Raw genomic sequence first — 22,435 nt, 5'->3', positions numbered from 1 at the left:
AAACAGTCATAGGAGAAACCGACTTTATTTTTAAGTCCTGCCTATAGCAGAAACCTTTCTAAGAAACAGCTGTGCCACCCTACAGCTCTTGGGAATGCAATTTGTTTATTGCTTGTGCCACTTTGAAGGCTTTTCCAGAATTTTTTTTTTCCATGTTTTCCAGAAATGACTCCAATAGACAAAACTATACTGAAATTCTGATAGTCAATGCAGTTTGCAGACATTTTGGCAATGCACTGTGGGATGCTAGCTCTCTGCCCAAGCAGTTTTAAGAATTTAGACTCAACTTCCCTAAATTTTTAATTTCCCAATTTTCATGTTTCCAGTTTTCCATACTGAGTATGTAGCAGCATTAGAAATATACACAAACCAATTAAGTTCTTATGTCTGCTCCATAGATTCACATCTATTTTCTCCACATGTACAAAGCTTAAATTTAATCAGCAGATTTTTCAAGAAAGGAAGAAAATTGAGGAAAAGCAGATGACAGAGGCAAAAAATAGAAGTAGGGATAAAATACAGGTATTCACCAGGCAAGTAAACACAGCATGATTTTTAGCCCTTGGAACAATCATGATGCAAATCTAGCAAGGTCAACAGCAGAAGCAAAGCTTTCAGATACAGAAAACTGTCATTCTAGTTCCTGTAATTGCTTGCTGAGTTCACATGAACCTTTCAGTGCAAATGCCTAAAAATAAAAGGTATTTGCACCTTGGAAAACTGGCAGCATACAGGCTCTATGAACCTGTAAACCCCAATTGCCACCACTGGCTAGCAATTTGGCATTGACAAATCTGTAGTGATCATGATTATTATAAAGGTGTAAGAATTGATACTCATGCAAACTGTAGGAAAGCAAAAAAAAATTTAGTAGGCAAAATACCTCTTTTCTCCTTCTCCTAACTTCCATCTGCATAAACACAAATGACACTGTTGAGTTGGGTAAGTAATGATGGTTCACTAACTGCAGTGCAATTATGAAACCTATGTAAAGCTCTCATTTTTAGGAATGCTTTTGCAGTATAGTAATGCAAAAACAGTTTTTAAGACGATAATAATTACAATGATACCATTACTTTATTAACTACAATTTTCAAAAAGCCAGAATATCTTTTCTTTCCTAGCTCCTGAAGTGCCATTTGGAAATAAAGATACAAGAATTGCCCAATGGTTTCTGATGTGTATTTGGTAAATTAAAAAATGTTTCTAAAACAAAAATGAAGATGCTTTCAGTGAGAGTAGAAAGACTGATGATTCTGAACACAAAAGAGCAACTGTAGGAGCCAACCTGAATATAATTTCTAGAAATTTTACAAGAAAACACTCATATGTGTTACTGACAGTGCTGCTTTAGATCTGCTTGCTCTGCTCTTAGAGTAAGCTTTACCTACAACTGCTAAAAAAATTAATTTCAAGTTAACCATATTTTAGTGAATTTGGTGACAAATTTTGGTGACTGCACATAGCAGAGGGTTGAAACTAAATGATCATTGTGGTCCTTTTCAACCCAGGGCATTCTATGAATAGCTAAAGGGAGTTGTTTTTGTTTTAACAGATTAAATACATCACAGTCTTCACAAAATAAAACTTTATTAACCATAACAAATATGTAAAATGATTAATAAGTGCATGAGTCACTAACACCTGAGCACTCCTGTCATACATCCTTACTTTCTCCTGGAGTTGGCTGGAAATTACACCGTGGCAATTTGTGCTGGCTCTTGGGCAGGTACGAAGTAAAGAAGGTATATGGGATGAGACCTGGTCCGCAGAGCTATCTATAAAGCAAAATGACACTGAATTGAAATGACCAAGTGTTTTGCTCCATACTGCTTTGCAGTCTCTGTGTTTGCTGAATCAGGACACTCAGACTTCTAGGTACACTATTCCAAGTGTGCCTTTTCTCCCACCTGTTGTGTCACCAGGGACAAAGAGACCTATGGAAAAGATCTACGCTTTTCTTTAATTATCACCTGTTGCTTCTTGGTCAAGGTAACCAATTAAAAAGAAAAAAAACACAACATGCTGAGTTGGGTAGATTAAAGAATTCATCTGTCTCCTGTATATATTTTTTTTATCATGAAATATGAAGTCAGACTTGTGGATAGTTCAGAATATCCACTAGCAATGGCTGCTCTTTCCCCTTGCAGAACTGGCATGCAGTATACGAACTCAGACATATCTGCCGTAAAACCACAGTAATAAATATGACTGAAGAGGAAATGGTCTGTTCAGAAAGTGCTGAGCCCTTGAGAAGGTTCTTCAGAGCAGCTGGAGTTTACCCAGACATGTCACCAGCCTTTCTGCAGCAAGGACTGCTCCAGAGCTCATGATGGTGAGGCAGTATAATTTTCTGTAAAAGGAGAAGCAATACAGGCCCTCCCAAAAACCTCTTTCTCAAAGTTTAAAAAACAGATGCTGAAAAACAGTGACAGTGTCCTAAAGGTAAAGGGGAACATTCATGCAAAGATCAACCTGAAAATCCAGTGAAAGTGGATGGCTGCTACTGCTTAATTCAGTGAGCAGTAAGTTCTCCAAACCAACCAACCAACAAGTTATTTCATTTCCTCTCAGAAAAATGAAGAACTGCATATATGGAAGGAGGTTCATACTACATGTCCGCATTTTATTCAGAGAAAACACAGCTTTGGTGACAAGACAGCTTACAGTCTTATCTTTCCCATCTATTTTAGGTGAATACTAGATATCTCTTTCAATGCCACTGTTTTCTTCCCCTTCATGATCATCAGAAATTCTACATGCCCACATATATATATATATGTAGACTTAGCACACACATTTATGAATACAGGGTGGGGTCCATTCATCTCATCTATATTTTCCATATGATTGACAGTTCACATGGGAATGTTGAAATAAACTATTTGAAAAGCACCCTATCCCCATAAAGACACCAGTCTGAGGAAGAATAAAGGAACTGAGAACCAGTGAGTTCCTAGAGTTGAGAAAGAAACACCAGAAATAGCACATGTGAATAAACCCACCTGAGCTTTCCCTGTTTTTCCAGCTGGTCTTCATGAAGTCATGAAGTACCCCTTACTTAAGTAACCCTCCTGACTGCTCTAAGTATCCCTCCTCAACAAGTCTGCTGTCCATAACCATCTCTGAAGTCCTCTTCTTTGTTTTGAGGTCATATGCCCAAATGATCTTGGATTTCTCATCTTCCTTAGTATCTAATTCCTTTTACTGGTTAATAGGGCCTCAGTTTTTCCACTGGCAGCTTCTTTTGAGTTGAACATTTGATTTTCTTTCCCCAGTATGACATTGTTACTCATTCCTCACATCAGTCTCTGCATCTTTTACTTTTGATGTCCCAATGAGACTTTAATTCCTGTGAGAACGCTGTAGCCTGACCTGCACCTACCATCCTTGAGGACAGAAGAAGTATGCTACTTTCATGGAATACCAAAAATCCATTAACTCCCTACAGAGTAATGCCTTAAGCTCTGGCAGAAACACGTTGAATAACTCAAAAGCCTGAGAGAAGTGCTTTTTCATCACTGGAAAACAGAGCCTGAGACTGGGGACAGAATGGTCAACAGCCAATGAGTCAGAGCATTATGAATTTCTTGATGAACACAGTAAGTTTGTCTTAGTAAGAAATAATAAATATACAACACCTTACCAGTGTTGGAATAGACATTTTTTTTTAATCTGTCTCTGGAGTTAGTCTTCCTTAACCTGCATCCGTTCTGGATGTTTACTAACAAGACCCAGAATGGTCTGTGTGTATTTGCTGACAAAACATGAGCATTACTTTGTAGTGTCAACTAAATCAGTCCAACTATGCTGCATAACTAAGTCACTGCAAAAACACCATTCTGGATTCATAGCAACTTGCCTTAAACATGCCAAGAACACTAAAAAGAAGCACAGAAAATAAAAAGCCCTGTACTCAACCTTGTCATTTTCTTTATGAAAATGACATAACAGCTTTATTTCTCACTACATATGCATGTATCTGGAAAACAATCCTAGATATTTACATGTGGAATATAACAATCACAAGGTATGCAAAGGCTTTATAAACAGTTTTTTCTTTAATCTCTTCTCCTTCTGACAACAGAGGAAATCCTCTGAAAATATGTTACTAAAACAAATCAAGAAGAACAGACATAATTTTCTGATTTTTTTGAGTAGCTTAAGGCATTCGATTTAACAAGGAATTGTGAGGCCTGGGGAACCCTTTCTAAGGGTATTCCCTGATCCTTATACAGAGAACATCCCTGCTGCAGCTCTGAAAGGAATGCCAGAGCATCTATGCAACCATGCCAACAGAGAGAAGAATCCCTCTCTGCAGTTCATCCTCATAACAAATCTTGGATGCTCCCTCTTCCTGAATTTTGGCTCTTTCATTTGAACAGGAATTGCTCAGGAAGTGACAAAGATGGACTGGCTTAAATACTGTAACATGGTACTTATTCACACCACATTAGGCAGAGGAACACTAAAATTAGGCATAAAATTTTATTCCCTTGGTAATAATATCCTCTAGCAATGACTGGAGACAGAAGGAGAAAAGGGAATTTCCCTTGGAAAAAAATAGAACAAACTAATTATAGGAAAGATAAATACATGTGGTATTACATCTTTCAATATCACCATTTATATGAACGCATGTGAAACACCACTAGAAAGACTAGAAAAATAAGCTACTCATTGAGTAGGCACTGTTGAATGGCTACTATACTCTCTTTTGCATCCTGTCTGTAAACAAACATTAATTTCAAATATGTGAGACACTGAGGAGATGTTCTCTTTTGTTCTCAAACTGCATGAGAAATACATTTGGCCTACCACTCCAGAGAAAGATAATCCAGAGCTCATTGCTGCCTTTCATTTAGGGTCAGAATAACGCTCACACAAAGTGGAAACCAAACAGCAGCCTTCTTAAAACCTACCAAATAAAAAAATAAAAAATTGCTACTTTATATTGATTCTCTTCACCACTGCAGGTAGTGATGGAAAACACTTGCCAGATTCAGACTGAAACAGCTGAAGTTATGCCATGTGAACAGACATTCATAGTATACCGTGTCCTCTTTAATCAATTTCCTGTGCTGACATAAGGTATGAGAGATGTATACTTTCAATACTTCAAAAAAGAGGAGACCCAAGTGCTGCTTACGCTGAAAATCTGTGCTCTTACAGATGTTCGTGAGTTTGACTGGTGCAGTGCTATAAACAATTTGCTTACGATGGAGCCTCGAGATATACAAAATTTATCCTGAAGGAAACTGGTTTCTAAAACCAATTGCCCAGATGCATTAGGCAGGTGGGAGTTTCAGCAAACCAAAGGGTCTACTGGCAGACGCAGCATTGATTTCTTCATGTTTTCAACCTACCAGACAGTTCTATGCCAGACCTGATTTGATGGATCTCTATGGGGTGCCCTGCAGCCTTGATTATTTCCACAACCAAGTCAGGTAGTTTTGTTACTTAGTGATTGAGCTCTGCATCTGCATCTTCAGTGCAAACATATTGAACTAGCATGCACACTGCAAATCTCATCTGAGAACAGATTTTAAACCCAATCTAATAACAACGTTTACTGTTTTCCTGATCCCTTTTAAGGGATCAAAAATCCTATTGTGTCTGACTCCACGTCCTACTCCCCCTCCCAACACAACACATTCCCCCTTTATTTCAGTTTCATCACACTTTGCTGCTTTTTCCTCTATGGTTAAAATATTCAGTATGGTTCTAACAGAAGAAAAAAAAAAATACTGTGAAGGATTGTAAGGAGATAATCTTTGTCAACAGTCTACAAAAGCTTTGACTTGCTCTCTTTGTAACTTTTTAATCTAAGATATGTGGCGATGATGCTATTTTTCCTGCACTCATTTTCATTCCAAAGAAGTCTGGCTACACTTCTGTTTAAAGCATTACTCATAATCCTACTACCTTTTCTCATGATTTCTTAAATGAGAAAGAAAAGGTCAGTAAGTAACCTAAAATCAAAGTTTTCTTGCACTGTGCTATCAAAAACTTCACATCTTTATCAGAAGTTGATCAACATGATACGAACATTTATCAAGTTCAGGCAAAATTATATTAAAATCACTATTTCCATGAAGATATTCTTCAGTGTTGCGTACATGTTTCACAGCAAAGTAGTTTTCCACCACTGACTCTCTCAACAAGACAACTACTGTGCTCAGTACTTGATCAAGAAATAGGTTCCATCACAGAGAACTTGGTTTTACAAATGTGTTTGTACTACTCATTTTAAAAAGAAATGCCTGTGCTGATTTCCCACTGACATGCTCAGGGATGGGAATTACATTTGTATTCTTCTGGATTCTACATAAAGCCCGAATGCTGCAGAACAGTTCTCAAAACAGTACCTTTTTTTGCAAAGTTTCTATGCCTAGTTAATAAATCCCCATATGCCCGTTTGCATGTATGTATAACCAAAATCCTCTTTGCATCTATCTTGTTCATTTCCTCAACACGAAAATTAAAGAGCAATAAAGGAGAACCTCAGGAATTGTCCTTAACAAACGTGGAGAAATAACATAGCTCTGAATACACTGAAGTAGCTTCTCTTCTTTCTTAATTGTCTTTGTCTCCAAACACAGATACTCAATTCTATAATATCAGAGATACAAGACTGCAGAATAAAACTACAGAGTCTTACTGTGAACTAAGAACTACTATGACAAAAACTGCCCTTTTTGAAAATGTGGGTATTTGAACCCAAAACAAAGAAACCACTTCCAATGTTTAGTACTAAACTACTGCCCTTGTTGGTTGGAATAACAGGGAGGAAAAAAAACAACACTGCCTCTCCAGAAAGTTCAAGCTGCAAAATGTATACAAAATTGAATTCTTCTCTGATTCATTTAAAATGTGCTGAATTCTGCATTTACTCACTGCCATCAACTGCTATTCTCTTTGTTTCACTTGATAAATCCACACAATTCTTAAAAAAAATGCAGTCATTACTTCCCCCCCCCCCCCAATTGAAAAAAATCTGCTTTATTGTGCATAGCCTCACATCACTCTGTATTTCTAAGGCTAGGAGCATTATGTTGCCATCTCGATTGTTTTTAAACATGCCATACTGCAAATAACTAGACACATCCACATTCATCAGGCGACAGCACAGCAACCAAGTTTAACCTTATCTTTCCAAACTTAAAGAACCTTGGGCAATCAGCAGAAGTACCTGCCCACTGCCTGCAAAGGGTTAACAGCATATTCCAAGATTTTTTTGGTTGAAGAGAGACACTACAAAGAGTTTTGCTTGGTAATTTTTTGAAACTAAACTATCGTGCAAATCTGAAATGTCGACTAAAGGAAAAAGCAGTGGGAGAGAGGTAAATAGAGAGTGGTAGAAACTAAACATTGTTTGGAACTACATACCGTCATTCTCCAAACCAACATAATTAAAGGTACAAAAAACCCATACTTCTCAAATGAAAGGCAATCGGTCATCAAACTGTTCTACAATTATAAAAAAAAAATGACACAGAGACCATTAAAGGATAATAATTTCTACTTAACCCCAACCTTAACTGCAGTTTCAAAATTAGGTCAGTTAAAACAAAAAATCACCATTTTTAAGGAGATTAAGAATCATTAAAATTGGATAAAAACACTCCTAAATGACTATACAGAAAAAGCAAACGTTACCAGATGTTACAGCATCCCTTATTTCAGGCACAGCATCCGAATTATATAAGAAATGCCCATCAATGGATGCTGTGTTCGAGAAGTGGGATTCCAGACTGACTCAGTGCTATCATCTGGCAAAAAAAAAAAAAAAAAAAAAAAAACCACAGAATTCAAAAAATAGCTTGTTTATTTTCTTATTTTGCTTTCTCCTTTCACTAAAGCAAAAAGACACATATATGGTGGAGATATGTGGAGCACAGACTCACTTTAATTTGTCAATCAATAACTTCAGGTTTTAGAATCACTGTGAGTTTGTGTTAAATAAGCATTTTTTTTTTCTTTCCAGTCAAGAAAATACATACCACGCCAATCACAAGCAATCACACCGAGGTTTTCACTGAAGCAGCAGTTGTTAATTTTACAGATCTACCCACATTGTTCTGGGAAATAGGCAGCAGTCGTTCCTAAAACAACAGCCTCAGAGGGCTCCATCCTGTTCGCAGGGAAGCAATGTCAAACTCCCCGCAGACTTCAGTGGCAGAGGGCCCTCAGCTGCTCCGCATCCCCCAGTTCCACGCAGGGAAGGAGTCCAAAGCCCAGCTATTCTTTGTTAACTGCCCCGAGAGTTGAACTTTCCATCACTTTGTCAACAACAGCAAAGTGCCTGCACACAACAACAGCGACAAAAGGCCATATTTACCTTGAGGGAACCGCGAAGGGAACGCCGCAGAATCGCAAACCAGAGTAGTCCAAAGGCAGCGGCCACACACGATCCAACCGCACACCTCCAAGTAGGCCACGCTCCATCAAGCAGCCGCCTCAGCACCAGCCACCCTGCCTTCCATCTTACCACGTTCACCCAGGAAACTGACAGACCCGCTCCACGACAACAAAACTCTCCTAATGCTTTTGAACGCCCACCATTTGTTCTCCATTCATCCAATCAACTTTGCACTGCACATCTTCTCCCGCAACTGAGGCTCAGAGGCAGGATCCCTTCTCATCTGTATGCTAATTATTTTGCCACATGGACAAAAGTAATAACGCTTTCAGACAGCAAACCAACGGGCTCGCTGAAGTCGGAGACAGAAATTAATAAGTTGCCACCACCGCCGCCGCCGAACGCTGAAAAGACGGGCATGCGTGCAGCCCCGTGCCCGACGGATCAGCCCGAGCCTCCATTTAAGAACAGCGCGGAAGCTTCGGGCTGGCAGCGGTGCCCTCGGAGCCCCACCGCTGCGGCATCCCGGCCCCGGCCCGCGCACTTACCCTGCCTCCTCCTCCTCCTCCTCCTGCTGCCACCAGCGCGGCGACGCGCAGCCCCGCGCCCGCTCCCGACGCGCGGCTCAAGTTGCGGCCGCGCACGCCCAACCCCCGACGGCGCGACGGGGGCGGACGGGGTCGGGTCGGGGCCGCGCTGGGCGCCCTCGAGGGCTTCCCGGGTCGCTTCCCCGGCGGCGCGGAGCGCTGCGGGCAGCGGACGCGGCGCGGCCACCGGGGAGGGAGAGCGCTAAAAATACCGCCCCGCCGCCGCTACCGGCGTAAAATGGTGTCTCCGCCGCGGAGCGGCCCTCCCACCCCCGAACCGGTCGACCTCCGGCTGTATCTTTGAAGGGAAATAATGAGCAGGAATAGGCATCGCCTAGCCTCTGGGGCGTCTCTGCGGGGTCTGCGGAGGTAACCCGGGGGAGCTCCTAGAGCCTCGCTTATTTTACCTGCTCGCACCATGAGCTGCTTTTTGAAACAAAAGAAACCAACTATCGCCGGCTGAACACATTAGCAGCCTTCCACCATTAGCGCCTGGCGCACCTGAACTTGATGTGATCGCCAGCCCCATCGAAACAAGGGCTCGCACACAAAAAGCTTTGCGTGCGCGTCTCGACACCGCTCTGCCTCGGCAATTGGACGCAGATTTGCGGTGCTCGCCGCCTCCGCTCAGCCGCGGAGCGCGTCCCTACCCGCGGGCTCTGTGCCACGCAGACAATAGCGGGGAGCGGCCCCCCGCCGCCTGCCGCAGCGCCCGCCCCCGGGCAGCTCCCCGGGTCTCACCCCTGGGTCTCACCCCCGGGCGGCGGCTGCCCTCCGCCGGGAGCGGGGTGCCAGCGGGCGCCGCTTCCTCCGACCCTGTCCCCGAAATGTCATTTCGGTGACAGAGGGAGGGGCTGCGATCTTTACGCGGGGGCAGCGGCAGCCCCGTGTGGGAGAGGGGGGGCACGGGGGAGGGGGACGCGAAGCCCCGCGGACTTGGCCGTGCCATGCCCGCTGCCTGCCCTGGGCATCGCCGTGCCGCCTCTCCCCGGCGATGCCCGCAGCATCCCACCCTCGGTCCCCATCCCCGCAGGCGGGCAGGCTGCGCGCCCTATGGGAAACACCGCAGGCAGCGCACATGCAGCGCTCTGCCCTCCCCGCGCACCCACGCCCGCCGCCCTCCTCCTTGCCATTGTGCTGCTGCAGCCCCCCCCTCGCCGCACCGCTCCCCCCTCGCCGCCGCCGCAAGGGCACCGCGGGCACAGCCCGGCGGCCGCGGCCGGGGGGTCTGACCCACGGTCGCACGGAATCCTCCTCCAGCCGCGGAGGCGATCCCTCCCGACCCGCCTGCCGTGCGGAGCGCAGGCATGTCGGTCACTACAAAGGTTACATCCCGCCCTGCAGGAATCACTCCGCAGTCGGAAGGGGCCAGCAGCCCTTCGCAGCCGCGCTCTGATGGCGATGGCAGGAGAGGGGCTTTTTCGGGAAAGTTTGTCGTAGGAATTTAGAGGAGAGCCAGCCTGCAGGGGCAGGGACTAACAATAGCTGAGCCCTCACGACTTACACGTTTTTGGTGGAAAACGAAGTGTTTCCCTCAGATAGCAAAAAAAAAAAAAAAAAAAAAAAAAAAGACTTACGTGTCTCTTCCCCCGCCCCCCATCTCCACCTCGCTCTTTTTTTTTTTTTTTTTTTCTCCTTTAATTTTTCTCTGTCATCTCTGATTACATCTCCCCGCACTCGCGGGGCTCCCCCGGGGCCGAGGCGCGGAGCCCCGGGAGCGGCCGGGCCGCAGGTGCGGGGGTGCGGGCGAGGAGAGGGCGGAGGGCGGCGCGGAGCGGAGGGGGGGGCGGCAGGAGAGCGGCCTCCTGCTTACAGCGCGGAGCCGAGCTTCCATCTTTGCTTCATCCTGACTGCATGCAATCTGGGGTTGGATTTTTTTCACTTGCATCAGTGCTGTCCTAGAAGCAGGCACACACCTGGTGATTCAAGGTCCTTTTTATATGGGCTATCTGTACCCCTATAGATTAACCTGATCGCTTTCCAGTGTAAGATTTAGTGCAGAATCTTTGAATAAATGCGTTCTCGTTTCAGAAATCACGGCTTGTCTTCTCCCTCCCAAGCTAACACGTTACGTTAGATGCTACCTAGCTCTATAGGGTTGTGAAGATGGTGCACACATATCATAGTAGGTGTTTTCAAACTTTTAAAATAGCTCGAAGGTGATGCAGCTGGAAAAAAAAAAAATCTTTTCCAACCTTTAGGGTGACACAAAGAAATACCCCAATGCTTTTCTCACAGAAGACAAGAACAATACTTGCCTTAATTGGGGGAAAAGGTATATAAATCCTGTGTTAGAGATAAAGGGGGCTAAGCATAAATTAGAAACATTTACAAAAAAAAAAAAAAAACTCAAAAAACAATTTTGGGAGACTGGTGATTCATTGGCCTAATTATCCTCCATAAGACGTTAAGGTATGGGTTTAATGTTGTGGGATGGATTCTCCCTCCCCCAGCCTGTGTCTCGTCAGCGCGCATTATCCATGGGGAAAAGGAGATGCAGGTCGTGTTTAAGCAGTGTTAATGAGAGCATGGTATTTTTCCTGAAGGTTAAGTTGGACAGGTTAGCAAATTTCACGTAAAGAATGCTTGAAAACCTTCAGTTTCTTTTACTTTCTCACTGGTAGCGGTTTCTAACGAGACTTGGAACATTAGACAAGCAGAGAAAGCATAATTCAAGCATCAGACGAACCCACTACTGTCAATAAGGGAGTGCAATTTCAGCTTGACAGGAGCATTACAAGAATATACCCGCTAACGAGCAGCCTTAATTGGCCCGCATATTGTGGCTGTCACTGTTAAAACCTGTTCCTATACAGTCATGTTTTATACAGCCTTGAAACGTATAGTTCTGAAAAGCAGTTAAATAGACAATGCTTTACTCACCGGGCTTTTGATTTTGTGTGGGAAAGAAAAGGGAAGAAAAGGAAATAAAGAGGAAATAGGAAATCTTATTCCAAATATGGTATCAGTGTAAAACTACATAAAAGTCAAATGTATAGTAAAGCAGCAATCAGTCTGTTTCAGTTTCAGTGCACTTTGTCAGTTCTGAATGCAAACATTTTTTATCCATAAAATACAATAGCTACAGAGAATTCACTGATATTTACTATATTAAATCTTTTAAAAGAGTTTGTTCTTTAATAGATCCCACCCTTTCCTCATCAAGACACTTTGTCATAAAAAGTATCCTTAATTCAAGAATTTGCAAGAGTTCACTGTCTGTCCTGGCAACACAAGAGAGTTAAATGTGTGGCTTCAGTTTGCAGTACATGGTCATGCTTATAAAGAATACAAATGAAAATGAAGATGTATGTATATATATATATATATATATATAAAAGTTACTGCGCATGTGCAGTTGGCAGTTATTAAATGATAACAATGTAACTTCTAGATGATAAAAGTCAAAATATCAAATAGGACAGAGCAGATCATGCCCTAATGTTGTGTAAAGCGCCTCACTTTAAAGTTCTTCCTACTGTGATTTAAAACCGTCTAACCTAGAAACTTGAATATTAAATACTGCTGCAACTGAAGACTGCAGAAGTCATTCATATGCATAATGAAACATTAAAAAGATCCTCCAGATCAAGTTCCAATCCATAACATGCCTACAATATTCGAACTCTGGAAAAAATGGATTTTCAGTGCACAAGGAGGAGAGACCTCAGGCACGGTACTGCTACAGAGGGCAGTTTTGATGTGGCAAGCTAGATAGCTAGATGTATTGTTTATTTGTCCAAAAAATAAAATAAAAAATAAACGAAATGATGTTCCTCAACAAAGCTCTCTCTCTCTTTCCCCCCTTCACTCCCCCCGTGAAGAAGTCGGGCTAAGTATGGCAACAGCTGTAACGTCCCTCATGTCCTAAGAGTTAACCTGCATGGCTGCAAGGAAGTTCTATCTAAGCTACACTGCCCTGTAGATCTCCGAGAAAACAAAATGCACGCAAAGACAGCTTTTTAAAAAGAAAGGCAGAAGTAGTGAAATGCAGAGATTTGACGCTTTACCACAGCCATCTTCGCATCGCCTAATTAGAAGGCATAAAAGCCTCTCCTGCCTTTACCTCAGCGAGCGGAATCATTAGGGTGATGAAAGCCAGCCGTCTCCACGTTGCCAGCGAGCCGGTGGGAAGCCGGGCGGCGCTGGAGGTAATTGCTATCAGCGGCGGACAGCTCCCGGTGCTGAAAGGCGAGGCGCGGGCACGGCGCGCACAATGGCTCGCCCCACCGCCTTTGAAAAATCACAGCCAAACTGAATGAGGTGGCAAGTGCTCGGGCTGAATAGCACTGTCTGCAGAACAATGGCAGCCAACTACAAATCCCACTATAATCACATTAATGAGATTAATCAGTGAATTAGCAGCAGTCAAATGTCAGGGTGGCGAGGAGGAATCCAACCAAGCTTGGTAATTAACTTTTGGGGGGCAAGGGAAGAGAACCGACTGGGTTTATCTCTTAGGCTTTTTCAGAAGTTTACCAATTTTTAATTCACCAGCCTCTGGAAGATGCTGACAATTCAAGTGACGGAGGGTGGGGGGGATAAGACAGAGACCTCAACCTTTGCATGCAGCCTGCTAATGCACAGTATCCTATTACTTCGAGATGAAGTCCATTGAGGAAACTAGCACCATTTCAAACAGTCTATCCCAGCTGCCAGAGTACTGCACTGTACTGAACTTTGGGTGTAAAATTAGTTTTGTAATCTAACTTCCACTGCAAACTTCAGTAGGCATGATAAATATGGCTGATGCCAAAAGCAGTATTAAATCTTACTGCTTTTTAAAAATCTACAAGATCCTGTTTCTGAAATCAGAGGGATAAGGGAAAGAAAGAAAAAAAACAAAAAGTGCTCTTTAAGCAGCTATCAGCAATAGATTACCATGACAAGTTAATGCTAGATCTGTTGCAGAACATTTTCTAAAATAAAAGAAAAAAAAAGATTTTTAATCAAGTAATTTTGAGTAAGTTACTTAATGTAGGCAAGTCAGACACCTGATCTCTATCTGACCTCGATAAAAGTGAAACTTCACTCCACCTTTAATTTAGCATCCACAAGCATTTCTCTATTGTAAGTGTAAAATATAAAAAGAGATTCCCTGTAGACTGTAAATAAAACACAATTGCATTTATTTGCAAGAAAAAGAGTACTGTGTATCTCCTTTTCTGTCTTTAAAAGGAGCATTGTCAACCTTGCAAAAACATTCATCATGTAAAAACTCTACAGTAATGCACACATTACTTCTGTTGAAAAGAAATAAACATTGCTTTTTTAAAATCTCCTCTGTGGCTAGATAAGGCTATGTATGTTGTTCAGTACACAGAAAGAAATAGCATGCTTCTATTCCATTAAGTTTAATCATTGTTAGTGACAAATAGAAGAAGCAAACCTGTGTAACATCTCTTGTATAAGAGGCTAACGAACTATTTCTTTTTTGCTAACTAATATAATTCTTTTTCTTTTATACTCTTCAGTTGGTTTTTAGTACTAAATTAATAAAATTATGAAATTCACACGAAATTTATGTGGACTACAGTCATACTTATCTGTACTACTTTAAAATTGAAGTATAGACTAAGAGGGTTAACTGAATTAACCATGCCTTATTTATAGAGCAGTTTCTCTTTAAAAAATAGGAAAAAGTATTACAGATACAAAATATTTAAGATAGTGTTCTTTATAATTGCTACTCTCTTGTGAGTGTTCCCTCCTAAACTACAAATCCACTGTTTTCAAACATAGTTTTAATGTAAAAATATATTATCTCAAAATCTTTTCTTTAATTGTCTTTGGCTGTGAGGAGACTTGAGCTTTCTAATCTGAGAAGTTTTTGTCTCTGGCTCTCCATATCAAACAAGTACCGTCCAACATGCAGCAAGTTTATATAAACAACAACATGCTTAAAGCATGCAACATTATGCGTTCATGTAGTAAACACACACTTTAGTATTTCTTATAAGCTATTCTACAGCCCAGTATAATTTCGGCTGCACAGCAGTATTGTCAGAAGAACTTGAAAAGAGCAAACAATGGATGTTTAAGTACAAGCTACAGAACAACTGCAAAAAATCACAATAATCTTTCCAGTTAGCTACAAAATCAACCCCCACCCTATATAAAACACATCCCACACCTGCACCGTTAACCATTTACACGTTAAACATAAGAAAGACATTTCAGCATGGCTAAGAAACACCCTGTCTTACTACAACTTTGAAAGGATGAGGAGTAAGAAGCATACCACAGAGACCCAGAAAATGCTGCTTTTTTTCTTCATTGAACACTGAAAAGATACCCCATGTTCCAGGGAATTCAAAAAACAGATATATATTAAAATACACCCACCAACACTGAGTAAAAAAAATCAGGGGGCTTCAAGAAGACTGCAGGGAAAAAGCTCTCACTCTCTTTAGTGTGCAGAAGCTTAGGGGGAAAAAAATGTCGCCCTGGCAGGAATGACAAATGCAGTAGGATAGGCTAGCAGGCCTGAGGGATCTGTTTTACTTCCACATACATCCTCTAATGCACGCACTCCCACTCATCCTCTCGAGATGCCTTTTTTTTTCCTCCACTTTTTTTTTTTTTTTTCACCAGCTCCAAATCCCCGGCATATGACCTTCTGTTAAATAGATAAAAAAAAATTTGCTTATCAGTCATGCAAATGAGGCTGAATTCATTTTCCACAACAGATGGCCTCATAGATAATGATGATGGAAGAGAGAAAATTGAATGTCTCTCACAAGGTGGTCATGGCAACCGAGAGCAGAATAATATCAATAATAAGCTCACTGCATAATAAGGTTGTCAATCCCACAAATCAAAGTCTCCAGCTAAATCAGGTATCCCACCCCCAGCTAGTTATCAGGTAAATAGAGAAATAGAGAGCATCCTTTTTCTTTTTAGACGAGGAGCTGTGGAAAGAAATGGTGGCCCCAGCGATTCCAGGGTACAAGGAGAAGGCAGGAGCAGAAGAGATTTTTCTCTGCTAATTGTATTTTATTTAATTATTTGGGGAGGGTGGGGCAGAGGGGGACTGGGTTTTGGGGTTTTTCCTATTTTGTTTTTAATTATTCCCACAGAGTTTTTATTTGGCTAGGGGTGCGGGGTGTGTTTTAGTTTGTTTTTTAATAGCGAGGCTGGTATTTTGAACTCGTTCTGCTGCCGAAGCCTTGTCTCCCCTCCCTGCGTCTGATGTGAAGTGCTGCATTGATGCAATAGCAGCTCGCCTCAGGCTTCCACCTTGGCTCCCAGGGGGCCATCCCGCAAAATGAATCAGCAGCCATCCTGAGCAGACTGATTAAAATGAAAATGGCAAGGCACATGTCTGGGCGGAACTAGAGCTTGAGCTGCACTGCCTGTCTGGCAAGCATGCTCAATATAGCTTTTGCTAATAATGGCTTACCGCCTTTCATTTTTTAAAGGTATTACCGTCACCCCTTCCCCCACTCCCCAAACAGTCAACGGTGCTGGGGGATTTTCCCCCCTTAATTGTACACTGCTCGCAGTGATATTTTGCCAGAATGACATACAGCGATTGTGAAAAGACATTTTCCTTGCAAGGATTTTCTTCGCAGATGTGCTGAAATACAAAGACGACGTATTAACATGCAGCTATAAATTATTCCCAGATATTAGCTGGGAAAGAAACCTCAGAGGAAGAGGAAAGCTCAGTCACTACCATAAACATCATTTTTTCCTTGTTTTTACACCTCAGTTTGCAATGGCACCTTGTGCATTATGCATCATAAGCAAATGACTGCCAGTAAATGCAGAACAACTTCCTGAGCTTTATGTGTGCTGCATTTGACAGACTCTGAGCTGAATTTCAAAAGACCACCACCCCACACCCTTCTGCCTCCCCCCACCCCCCCCCTCCCCCCCAGGCAGATAAGTGGGTGCACAGAAAAAGAGCAATTTAAAGCGGGCATCTCCTGTAGTCCTTGGATGAAACACTAACATTTTGCAGACAGCTTCGGTGTGCAAAGCAGAGCAGCGAGAAAACGTCGATCCAAGCATGCACAGGATCTAAAACCTTGGAAGAATGTTGTTTCGTGAGGATTGCTCTGCCTGTTTTTTTGTTAAGGTTGTTTTTTTTCTTTCTTTCTTTCTTCCTTCCTTTCTTTCTTTGTTTCTTTCTTTTTTTCTTTCTTTCTTTTTTTTTTTTTTTTTTTTTTTTTTTCCTTTTTCTTTTCCTTTTTAAGCAAACAGCATGGTGCCACATCTCTGGAAATTGGTAAGTATGTGCTGTATGTATGCACACACAGCCCGATGTGCCTTCCATTAATTCCTGTTTTCAAGTCATCCTGGGATTTTTTTCTGTCTTTTTCTACCTCAATGGCCCCCTCCCTTTTCCCCCCCTCCACCCTCCCCGCACTCTAGCCCTGTTACTGCAGTGTGAACCAGAAATCAATAGGGTTGCTCTAATGGAGGTTCCAGCTGCAGTTGGCTGTGCAGACACACGCACACACACACACCCAGAGACACTGACGTCTGTGCAGCTTTCTCAGCCGATTGGGCACCACATCGGATGTTCTGTGGAGCAAAGAATAGGAATCATTTACAGTCTGCTAAAAAAAAAAAAAATGGTACCTTGTATTTCCCTGTCTCCAGGAGAGCCTGGCTGAGCTCACCATCCAGTCTGGCTTCAGCGCATGAGTGAGAATACCTCTCCAGGGCATGTGCAGTCACCGCAGGGTAAAAGATGACACCCCGAGATTACCATGTAAACTGCTGTGGCACGGAACTCTGCAATTCACATGAGATGTTTTCATAGAGTTAAAAATTAATGTCAGAAAAGATAAGAATGTGAACATAGGAAAACAGACATGAAAAATCAAAGTGATTTAATTGATAGATTAACGGAGCTCTTGTGCCTTTTGATGCGTTTGCAAGTATTTCTGAGCTCTGAAGAGTGTTTTAATGAAAGCTTATTTTTACAGGCTTTGTTAGAAATTATGCACTGAAAATTTACTATTGCATTGTAAGTTGCTGCTTGCTTCCCCTTCCTTCAATAGAAGAATATTTCATTTGATAACGATTAGCTTCAAGCTTAATTTCCTAGAGTACTTAAGTAATATTTTTGTATTCATGCGTAATACTACCTATTGTAACTAAAACATGTTTGCTTGAGTTGTTCCCTTTTTAAACAATAAAAAGCAGGCTGTGTCATTTACCTGACATTGTAGCTGTTTATCTCTGAAACAAGAAACCACCATGTTGGTGAACGTATAAAAATAATCTAATTCTCTGCTCCCAAGATAAGGTATTCCTGGGATCTGCAGCACTGCAGAACACCTCCCCCACCACCCTGTCAATGTATTTCAACTTCAGTATATTGACAGCAACTGCCCCAGCCTGAGTCTGGCTCCAGTGAAGCATTTATATTCCTTCCACTCAGCCCTGAGTGTCTTTGCAGGACTCAGGATGCCAACCCAGGATCAGTTCTGGAGAAATAAAGGCTGGGAAAATGAATGAATCATAAAGCCATATTGCATGGCAGAGTCACATCCCTGTGACTGTCTGTGTTCCACAGTTCATTCTTATGCAAGCCTTTAAAAAATGTGGTTTAAACCCTACAAATTGTGGCACATGTCAGGCTACTAAGTAATGGATTGTAGGACACTGTCGAACAAAGGGGGCCAGGAAGCACAGAAGTCCACCTCTCAACATCAGCAATTACTCCATCACAGTAACCCCTCCCCAAATATTTATCTAATCTCTGCTTTAATTATTTATACTGGTTGCTTTTTTCTGCTGTCCTTGGCAGTTTGGAGCACAAATTAACTGTCCTCTGTTTCTCTGTGTGAAGACATTCTGCCTAAGGTTTTTTCCTATTCTTTCTGCCCAATCCTTATTAAATATTAACCCCTTTTCTACTGGACAAAAATCTCAAGCTGCACAAGGATCGTAATTTCTCTCTATTTAAAATGCCTCTGCTTTCATGAGCTACTAGACACATTTCACAGCCTAAGCAGCAGGCTGCTTACCAGACTGCATAAACATAGCATGATAGGGAAAAGTTAAAGCATACAATGCAACTATTGTCCTGAATATGAAATTGGAGTCTGAAGTCTACAGGCTCTATATGCTGAACCTATATGATCAAATGTGTTTCTTTTGTATTATTTTTAGGAAGCAAGCAGATAACCACATAATAAAATGAGTAGAATGCTACTTCTTGGCTCACACTGTATTTATTAATAACAGGGAAAATAGATGGTGGAAATGCCTAGGGAAAGAAAGCACTTACAATGCAACTAATCCCGACATTCCCTAATTTTTCCTATCTTTCCCTAATACTGGAATTTAGCATGCTTAGAAACAGCAGCCCAGGGCATATGATAGCCACTAAGCACGAGTGCCTACTGAGTATATGTGGATTGGGTAACTTCTTTTTCCATCTGTAGTTGAGAATCGTTCTGACTGGAACAGCTGGCTCCTGTGCAATCTCCAGTAGAGATGGAGGCTGGGCACCACACGCTAATGGTTAACTAAGTTTTTTGTAAGGATTAGCCACAAAAAGAATGGTGCTAACAAATTGTTTAGCAGGTAGTAGCTCTTCCAGTAGCTAAGTCTCCACCTCACCATACGTAAGAGTATCTGAAAAACAGTCTTTCCCATTCCGTAAAAGTCTTGCCATTTCCCTAATAATCTCTGATATTTTCCAAAATCTGTGACTTCTGTTAGAACAGCAGGTTACTACTGATCATACCATATTCACTAAAGCAATGTAAAGATCACTCTGATGAAATTCAATGGAACATCTTGCAGACATTGCTCCAGCACAGCACAGAGACATGGTGGAAAGTAGACCTTAATAAAATTAGTGGGCTTCACTAGAGAACTCAGACAAAAAATAATCCAAGTAAGGCTCAGAGAAATGAAAATTATTTTATTTCTAACAGATCTTGTCTCAGTCATAACGTTATTCACAAGATACTGCATACACCATAACCATGTTAGCAATGCACGAATGGGGCATAACTATTTATCAGTATATATAAAGTGGTGGTACGATACTTTCTTCTCACAAATACAAAGTTTTCACACTGTAATGGTCCAGTGACTGGTCAAAAGGAACCACCATACTAAAGAACATGTATCCGATTGCATACATATGTGAAGAAATCTAAAATATTGAATTGAAAGTTTGTTGCTTGCCTCCAAGCATCTATTTTCCTCACGTGCATTGTCCAAAATGTCAACAGCTATTAGAAATATGGGAAGAAATGACAGGGATGAAATATGCAATCCCCAATGAAATGTTGGTGACTATTTCTAAACAAGCTAGCCCACGTAGTTACCCTGAGCATTCTCCATTAAAGCCATACGTAAGAGGGAACCATCTTACCTTTTTGAATGGTACAAACACCTTTTTATGCAGAAAAAGTACCTTATGGATGACAGCTTCAGAATATTCATGCTGCAGCTATAATGTGAACATGTAAATGATACTTCTGATATACAGCAAAGAACTCTGACTAACTAGTATTTTTTATCAGTATTGCTGGCATCAGATGCTGAAAACTGCTGATTGTGTTCTCAAGGTGTTTGTACAGTTGCAAGCAATTTCTGCCCATGTTCCAAGATGACTGAATGTAAATTGTATCTGGTCTGGAAGCTAGTTAGGTATGGTCAAGTTAATAAAAGAACTGCCAGCTAGATGAATTGGTTGAGCTAGCTGGTGACTATGTGCACACAGGGTAGACACTGTTCTAGTCCCACTAGATAATGAAATACTAATACCTTCGACACAGGTGGAGGAAAAAAAACCCTGATTGTAAAAACGGGATAAAATTGCAGAAGACAGTTCTGAGCAATAACATACTTCAGTTTTTTTCTCATTGTCATCAGCAAGGAAGAGGAGCAGGTCCATAAAGATGTTAACAAACTGGAGAATTCGCCAAAAAGACAATAAAAACAATTGAGGAATAGAAGGGAACAACTCATGGGAAAAGATTAAAACCTAAACATACAGAGCACAGATATGAACTGAATGAAGAAAAGATAAGGCTGATTCAAGATCTAAAACTGTCAAAAGGGTAAAAAAAAACAACCTGCTAAGGCTTCCCAGAAGGGATACTCATACCCATATATGAGGAGTCAGGGTAAGTTAAAATTACCAAATTTAATAAATGACAAAGAGGCACTGCACATTGTGATAGCATTCTTAGGAGAATAATGCAAGGAAATAAAAGTCATTTACAACTGGACCAAAGAAAACACTGGAAATTATCCTATAGGGAACAATTCTAAAATGGCTGGGAAGTGGTTTAAACAATGTAGTAAGTCTTTTCAGCTTCTAATTTTAATGATTCCTAGTTATTATTAGTTGCTATCCCTATTTAAGTGATAGTCCCCATTGTAAACTCTTTGACTAAGTAAGAACACATAAAGGGAATTGGAAATCTCAAATGGAGAAAAAACGATAAACAAAGCTCCTTATAGAATGTTCAGATTTTTTTCTAGTTTAAAAGAGAAAATAGAAAGGAAAATAAATATATGCAAACCTAGGAGGAAGTAATTTTCTTCATTATTTTACAAATTATGAGCTTAAGGCTTTTGCAGTTTGTGAAAAGTATTACAGTCCAAGGTACATGTTAAATACATGCGAGATCATTTCACAGGAATGTACAAAACTGGGGTGCAGTTTTATATTGAAAAACCCATTATATGCTTGTCAGACCTCCGTGCTTTTCCCAGTGATGACTTTACTTGATCACAGAAACAAATACTTAAACACTTTCCTGAATCAGAACCTAAGCTCCTATGGTTATTGATATTTCAGTAGAATGATAATTCTATAGTTACAGAAAGTCTTGCTTCCTATTCCATATATATATCTATATATAACTTATTTGTATTGCTGCAGCAGTTCAGAGCTTAATCAAAGATTTGATAAGAACTGTAAAATTACAAGCAAAAACATGTGATCTGAACTTCTAACCAACTTTAGGAAGATGACCACAGGATAGCTAAATTTAGGACTGTGGGAGAATTCATAGACTCAACACTAAAATTAAAAACTTATTTCAACTGCTTTTACTATCCTAAGGTGTTCATAACACACTTTTTAAAAGATATGATTTTGGAGAACAGACTTCCAGCAATCAGTGCATCTTCTAAGGGGTTGTGAAGAAATTCAGAGAGAAGATTATAATAGGACAGGCCATAAAATGGGCATCATAGCAAAAAGGTGGTAAAGGAATGATTCACAGAGGGAAAAGAATTCTAAAAAATTGTTCTTGATAACTGCAGTTGAAAGTGGGATCACTTCAAGGTAAAGACATATACATGTAGGCAGTTAAAGTCCCATTATAGTCAGTGGAGATTTAGTCAAGGCAATCAACCTTGCCTGAAAGAAATTAATCCAGTCAAACAGGATGTGCCTCTTCATAGAGAGATGAACAGCACCCCAAGCTCCATCACGTTTTCTCAATCTCATTTTGTTGCAAGAGGAACTAAGATGCAGAGTATGTGTTCAGGA

The 22,435-nt window shown here is 41.2% G+C and overlaps 1 protein-coding gene across 16 annotated transcripts in view; it reads right to left on the bottom strand.

Annotated features, from left to right (window-relative positions):
• The window catches only part of MYT1L (myelin transcription factor 1 like), a 296,204-nt gene extending 278,554 nt beyond the window's left edge, over positions 1 to 17,650 (bottom strand). For 5 of the 16 annotated variants that reach the window (XM_052697168.1, XM_052697220.1, XM_052697230.1 and 2 more), the window contains exon 1: positions 8,342 to 8,621. The gene's annotated coding sequence lies outside the window, so the exon portion shown is untranslated. Of the gene's footprint in view, positions 1 to 7,659; positions 7,752 to 8,341; positions 8,628 to 15,190; positions 15,444 to 17,538 lie in introns of those variants that run through there. The other 11 variants (XM_052697177.1, XM_052697163.1, XM_052697138.1 and 8 more) reach the window with 10 other exon arrangements.
• Positions 17,651 to 22,435: the final 4,785 nt, after the last annotated feature.

The sequence above is a fragment of the Tympanuchus pallidicinctus genome, unplaced genomic scaffold (assembly GCF_026119805.1).
Source record: "Tympanuchus pallidicinctus isolate F22 unplaced genomic scaffold, pur_lepc_1.0 scaffold1, whole genome shotgun sequence".
In the NCBI taxonomy this organism is placed as follows: domain Eukaryota; kingdom Metazoa; phylum Chordata; class Aves; order Galliformes; family Phasianidae; genus Tympanuchus; species Tympanuchus pallidicinctus.
Note: the sequence above shows the minus strand (reverse complement) of the source record. Positions and strands in the feature narration are given on the sequence as shown.